Source organism: Penaeus vannamei, chromosome 2 (assembly GCF_042767895.1).
Source record: "Penaeus vannamei isolate JL-2024 chromosome 2, ASM4276789v1, whole genome shotgun sequence".
Lineage (NCBI taxonomy): Eukaryota > Metazoa > Arthropoda > Malacostraca > Decapoda > Penaeidae > Penaeus > Penaeus vannamei.
This window is the reverse complement of record NC_091550.1, coordinates 31,685,843-31,693,277: the sequence shown is the minus strand read 5'-3', so window position 1 is coordinate 31,693,277 and position 7,435 is coordinate 31,685,843. Positions and strand designations below refer to the sequence as shown.

Here is a 7,435-nt window from a genome sequence, read left to right as displayed (position 1 = left end):
TTCTAGGCTCCCGGTTCTCCCCTGAAAATTTCAAGGCCCGACCGTTATTTTTTAGGTGGTAGCAGCGATTTTCGATGTCGACTGAAATATTTTTTTGATGTTACCTTAGAAAATCAGCAATTGTGACGCAATGATTAGAGATAATAAAAATATGAGGTTATTTTCCGAAAGCTTATCAAATTTCACATAAGATGAGACTAACCTTCTTTTTTTCGGAATAATTTCAAAAATCTGGCAAGCATCCAAAAAACGACAATGAAGAAATTTTCCATGCAAATAACTAAACATATGTTATTCATATGCTGTATTTTCTTTTCTTTATGTTTTCATCATACATAGTTTGATCTATGAGCAAAACATTTCGAAAATGCAAACCTCCCCCCCCACCCATGAGGGGTAGTTTTGCCAAATGTTCCGGATCACCACCAAAATTTTATGGAATATTAATTAGGCTAAGACAAACCTCAGGTTAAAATCTGTTCATAACTTTTCAAGTTAAAAAAAAAAAAAAAAAAATCCTGGATCCAAACCATGGTCCGCATCATCACCAAACTGCAATAAGCGTCTAAGTTAGGTTAAAACTCCCCTTTGGTTAAAATCTCGTTAAAATGTGTGTTATTAGTATGGAAAATTTCTTCATTGTCGTTTTTTGGACGCTTGCCGGATTTTTTAAGGTTGGTCTCATCTTATGTGAAATTTGATAAGCTTTCAGAAAATAACCTCATATTTTTATTATCTCTAATCATTGCGTCACAATTGCCGATTTTATAAGATAACATCAAAAAAATAATATCTCAGTCGACATGGAAAATCGCTGCTACCACCTAAAAAATAACGGTCAGGCCTTGAAATTTTCAGGGGAGAACCGGGGGCCTAGAAACTCCTTGAAAATGCATTAAAGTCAATTTCGGCAAGAGGGGCGAAAATCGCCGAAAAATCACCAGAAGGTTCCCTTAATGGTAAATTAAAAAGAGCAATAATATCAGTTGATGTGGCAACATGTCCCAGCAGCACTCCCCGCTTCTAGAAGCTTGTCGAAAAATAGGATAAATTTGGGAACATGAAAAAATTTTGTACCCTACATACACAAATATATATATATATATATATATATATATATATATATATATATATATATATATATATATATATATTACCTGTGTATATGTATATAAATATGTGTATATATGTACATACTTATGTGTGTGTGTGTGTGTGTGTGTGTGTGTGTGTGTTTGTGTGTGTGTGTGTGTGTGTGTGTTTGTGTGTGTGTGTGTGTGTGTGTGTGTGTGTGTGTGTGTGTGTGTGTGTGTGTGTGTGTGTGTGTGTGTGTGTGTGTTCTTACCTAGTTGTTTCAGTACGGGTGAAGAGCTAAGCTCAGGTGGTCCCATCTGCTATATTTAAATTGTCGTATAACTATTCAAATTGATGCACAATTTTGGCACATACTACATGCTTGGGGAGACTGTTCCACGCTTCAATAGTTCTGTTTGGGAAACTATATTTTTTTACATCTTTATCACCTCTTTTTACTTTCAACTTTTTGTTGTGTCCTCTCGTTCTTCTGTTCTTCTTGTGTTCAAGATCAAAAAGTCATCTTTATCTATCTTCACTCCTCCTGTAATACAGTTGAACAGCATAATCATGTCTACCCTTTTCCTTCTTTCTTCCAAGGTAATAAGTCCTAATTTCTGTAGTCTATCTTCGTAACTCATATCTCTTAGAGTAGGTGCCCATCTTGTGGCCGCTCTTTGAACTCTTTCCAGTTTGTCAACATCTTTTTTGAAGTGTGGACTACACCGTACTCATGACTTTGTCTTATGATTGCTATAATGATTTTTACCATATATTCGTCCACATACACGAATGCCCTCTTCATGTTGGCAATCAGTCCTAACATTTTGTGGACCTTTTCATTTATATGGTCAATATAGTTTAGGTTTCTATTTATGATTATCCCAAGATCTTTCTCCCTGTCAGCTGAGTTTAATAATGCGCCCCCTAACTTATATTGGAATAGTGGGCGATTTCTACTTTCTCCAAACCTGACTGTATTATTATGTAAATAGGGAATTATGAATGTGTGCATCTTTGTAAATATTATTGGAACCTATGTTATTATTGTGTATATTAGAAATATGTATAAATTTTGAAGATTACCAACATATGCCAAAGGAGTGTGGAAACTACCTGAAATTGTATCCACACACTCTGGTCGAGATGGTTGGATGTGTAATGTTAGTGTAAGGTATACATTACAGAAGCCAGGTTTAAAGTATACTGGTGCACGTGACTATACTGTGAAGAGATGAGCTCATAAATTAGTGGTGAACAAGCCAGTCGTGTTTAATTTGTCTTTTCTTGTCCTCTTGGGGTGGGAGTGTATTATTATGGAAATAATAGCGAATTGTGAATGTGTGCATCTTTGTAAATATTATTAGAACCTATGTTATTATTGTGTATATTAGAAATATGTATTAATTTTGAAGATTATCAACATATGAAATATCTATTGTTGTGATTTTGTTATTGAGTTGTAAACGAAGAATTGTCAAATTTAAGTTCTAATGATGATATATTTAGTTTCGGAAAACGTTGCGCATTGTAAGTTTCTTTTGTCACGAGGAACCGTTGTTTACAAGCTGAAATGAGCGGGACACGTGGAGGCTGTCTCTGAATAAGACGTGTTGAAATTGTCAATTTTGATTCATAGATATGAGGTAGGAACATTATTTGAGTTTTATTTCTTGGGTATATGATTAATGAAATTCTAAGTTTTGGTGACTTGACATAGTGATTTATTGAGTATTGAGGAGATTTAAATGTCAGTGTTGGGGATATTCAACTGACATTTTCCATAGAAAGCTGCATGGCATTATGTTGATTTTGTGCAGCCTGATGACTGACGGGCCTGGAACGGACTGAGTTTGGGCGAGAATTGTTGTGTAGCATGAACATCATTCAGGGGCGAGGTGCCATGATGTAAGTAAGCTGTTGTTGTATTTGGACCTGTGTGATTCTAGATTAGTACTGCAGATTTTCTTAGGAGATCTTGTGTCTTGGCTTCCTGTATGTGAGAAATTTAATCACTTTCATTTTGAACAAGTATCCAAAGTTTTGGCCTCTTAATTACTTATTTATCTATGTGCTCATTGACTTATCATTTGTTATTTTGAAATATATTGTTTACAGGTTGAATAAAACTGAACCTACATGGAAACGGCTGCATATTATTCTACCCATGGTGTAATGTGAGCCAGTCCCGGATTGATGCAAGTCTACTGTTACACCGACTACATGGCATTTATTGGTATGAAATTCCATTTTCCATGTACAACTCCACGTGACTAAGTTCTCGATGTTGTTGCACGTCACTTGAAGAATGCAGAAAACTCCACGATGAGCACCATACTTTATTCAGTACCTCAGTAAGATTCAATATGCAAGGTTATATATAAAAAATACTTATAATTTTACAAAGTCCAACAACACATAACAATGTATAAATTTAACAATTATACAAAATATATTAATCAGTGTTATGAAATATTATATGCATTAACCATTGATGCACTTCAGGTAATTTTCTATATTACGTCCGTATAACCGATATCGACGATTTTGGTATCGTTGGATTCCTCTCACTCTATACAATGCAAATATGTAGGTTTTATTGCGCGGAAACCCCCCGTTAGCGACAAACTTGGCCCCGATAGCAGGAGAGGGCATGGAAGGTTCCAGGGAAAATGCGGGGTTAAATAGCATTAATAATATAACGCACAGTGAAAATAACCATGGTTATTCACATAACTTTCCATTGCAGGGTGCTGCCGCCCCCCAACCCCCTCCGAGGAAAGAAAACCTCCACCACGTATTCCCGGCAGGCTAGAGCGTTACACAATCATCGTCGATGTCGGAGCGGCGGGCGTAATATTTCAATTACCTTGTAAAATTCCCGATGAATCAGCATATTAACCTTTGCATAGTCAGCATTGTATAAAGAGACGATTGCGCCTTTTTCGATGTTACACCGATGGCTTCAAGGTCGAGTTTCCCGTGCTCTGGAATGACGACATCCGTATTCCTAACCGAAATAACCGTCGCGTTCAGAAGGCAGTTACAGCCGCCGCGATGGCCGAGTGTGGAGGGTGCTCGTATTCGGAGACGGATTTTCTGCTTGAAATTGCAACTAGGCAGTAAAAATGCTAGGGATATGCTTCCGCCACGGCTTCCTCTGTCGGGAGAAAGCTGTATCCTCCGGCCTAGGACATCCTGCCGGACGCACCCTGCCTCCTTAACATTTTGCGGCAAAGGAGCACCCTCCCCACTAATTAGCGGCATTAATCAATCAGGTTAGTACCTTAAAAATCCTAGGTTATTGTAGGTTATCGGCTCCACATCTAGTTCATCTAGTTCGTGTGCGCTCTATCCTGCCGTGAATACGTGGTGGAGGTTTTATTTCCTCGGCGGGGGTTGGGGAGCGGCAGCCCCCTGCAATTGAAAGTCATGTGAATAACCATGATTACTTTCACTGTGAGGTTATATTATTAGGGTAATTTTATATATTACGTCCGCCACTCCGACATCGTCGGCCCCGCTATCGGGGCCAATTTTGTCGCTAACGGGGGGTTTCCGCGCAATAAAACCTACATATTTGCATTGTATAGAGTGAGAGGAATCCAACGATACCAAAATCGTCGATATCGGTTATGCAGACGTAATATAGAAAATTACCAACAAAACTTTTACTTACATCGTAAATCACCACTGGACTCGTGTAAGGAAGGTTATCTAAATCTTACATAAATTCACACATTCTAAAATCAAAAGTACATAATTCTTAACACTGGAATCCGCACATATGTCACAATCCTTGGTCTGCCATATATTTATTACAAACATTTTCTCAACAACTGAGATTCTTACCAAAACCCTGGACATGATGATACTCTACTATTGTACATACGTGTTTAACATAAATCTCTTTCCTTTCTTTAGCACAAAAGTTTCGATAGATACATGTGCATCTTTTCCACTGGTTACATTCTGTCTCTTCAAATAACATAGTCTAATTCTAAATCAAAGTTTCCGATTTCCAAAGGTTCCTGTCACCATGTGTTTCTGTTCTCCCATGGTCTCCTCTACCCATAATCCTTCACTATAACAAAAAAGAAACGAGAAGCGCAATACTCGCTTCTATTTAATATCATAGAGTTAACTTAGGAAATAGAACTAAATATGCATCTGCAATTTTCTTAGAAACATAATTTCATATTCTTAATACAGATGTCATTTCGGAGGCATTGGCATGAGATGTCTGTTATCCTTTTTTGTAACTTTTCGTCATCTGCAAACCTGGGCATATGTTTGCCTCTAAGGCCCGTACTTTTAAAACCTTTCGCCAGTGCTGGCGTTCGCCTGGCGAAGCTACGCCAAGCGAACATCTGAGCGAGGGAGGCCTTACTTTTAAACCCAACGTTCGCCAGGCCTGGCGAACGAAAGGGATCGCCAGGCGATAACATCTTGCATGTTGTCTCTGTAATAGTCTCACTTTATACTATAACAAAGGAGTTTTAAAAAATTATACTATAACAAAGTTTTTATACTTTGTGCTGTACTATACTTTATACTATAACAAGGTTAACTTTATGGCCCGTACTTTTAAAACTTTTGCAAGTACTGGCCAAAGGTTTCGCCGGGCGATCGGGAATTTCGTACCATTAAGTGTTGCCAGGCGAACTTTCGACAGGGCTGGCGACCGATCGTATTGGAACAGCAAAGTCGCGAGAGCCCTCCCTTTCCCATGTTTGAATACCATTTTCTTGCTTTCAAATTATAAATTAATAACATATTTGTGTGTCATATGATATAGGAATCACATTGTAATTCTAAAATATCTTAAAATCATAATTTATTATGAAATAACGCATATACGCAGTTTTTTCAAGACCTTCGATGTTCCAGTCGAAAGCTCAAGACCAGCTTTATTCCTTCCCCCCACCCCCGAGATGACTTATTTAGATTTAAGTTGTTATTTTGGTTGTAGGGATAATTTTCTTTTCGCAAATTTTACCAAAAGTGTTTTGATGATGGCATGTTTGCTACGGGCTATATAAATACCACTGTAGTGCTCCACCGCTCTATAATGAGGCTTGTCTAATGATACCCTTGTAGGCCTACAGTTCAGTATCTTATATCAGGTAAGTATAGTAAAATGGTCATTTTTAACTCCATTGTTAAAGTATAAAGTTACAATGTGATTCCTACATCATATCATACACCAATATGTTACTAATTTATAATCTGAAAGCAAGAAAATGGCATTCAAACAGCTCTCGCGACTTTGCTTCGCCAGGCTATTTCAATACGATCGTTGGCCAGCTCTGGTCAACACTTGTCATGCTTTTAATGGTATGAAATTCCCGATCGCCCGGCGAAACCTTTCGCCAGTACTGGCGAAAGGTTTTAAAAATACGGGCATAAATCACTGACGAAAATAGTAAACATAATCAGCGCCAACACCGATCCTTGAGGCACTCCGCTGGTTACTCGTCGCCTGTAGAATGTTTCCCTCTAATTATTGTGCTCATTTGTTTTTCATGAAGAAAGTCTTTCATCCATGCGAGTAGTTTGCCTTTCACTCCACCTAGGTGCTTTCCATAGTAGTCTTCTGTGAGACACCTTATCAAAAGCCTTTTTAAAGTCTAAGTACACAATCCACCCGTCTCTTTCTTGATTTTTTTTAGATACTCTATCATAAAAACAGAGATTTGTTACACATGACCTTCCTTCTCTAAAACCAAATTGTTTATTTGATATCATTTCGTGTTTTTCAAGCATTTCAACCCATTGTTTCCTAATTATTCTTTCTAGCAGTTTGCATACTACACTGGTTAACGAAACTGGCCTATAATCTAGTGGGTTTTGTTTGTCGCCGCTCTTATATTGTAACATTTGCGAGTTTCCAACTTTTTGGTTGTTTACCTTATCTTATTAACAATAAAGGAGTACATAGTTCTTCGGCACATTCCCTGAGAACCCAGTTAGAAACTTCATCTGGACCCTCTGTTTTTGCCTTGTCTAGTCGTTTTAGTAGATCTTTTATTTCTTTCTTTTTGAGGATGATATTTTCGATGTTCTTTACGTTTGTACGGGTATTTGCCATATCAAATTATGGATTCTGAACAATCACACTGAAATTTCTCATTTATGATTTCACACATTTCTTCTTCCTTAGAATATATAATGTTATTGCCTGATGGCGCTAATTTGATCTCTAGTCTTAGTTTTACTATTTATGTAGTTAAAGACGAGTTTGGGTTGACTTGTACTTGTGTTTGTGTGTGTGTAAGTATATATATATATGCATATATATATACACAAAAAGAGATGGAAATATGCAGAAAAACAGATAGATAGGAAGAGAGAGAGATTA

The 7,435-nt window shown here is 37.4% G+C and overlaps 1 long non-coding RNA gene across 1 annotated transcript; it reads left to right on the top strand.

Moving 5' to 3' along the window:
- Window positions 1–2,592: 2,592 nt before the first annotated feature.
- On the top strand, window positions 2,593–3,332 carry LOC113812332 (uncharacterized). Its single transcript, XR_003476305.2, has 3 exons — window positions 2,593–2,720; window positions 2,895–2,982; window positions 3,193–3,332. It is a non-coding gene; the product is annotated as an uncharacterized lncRNA (long non-coding RNA).
- Window positions 3,333–7,435: the final 4,103 nt, after the last annotated feature.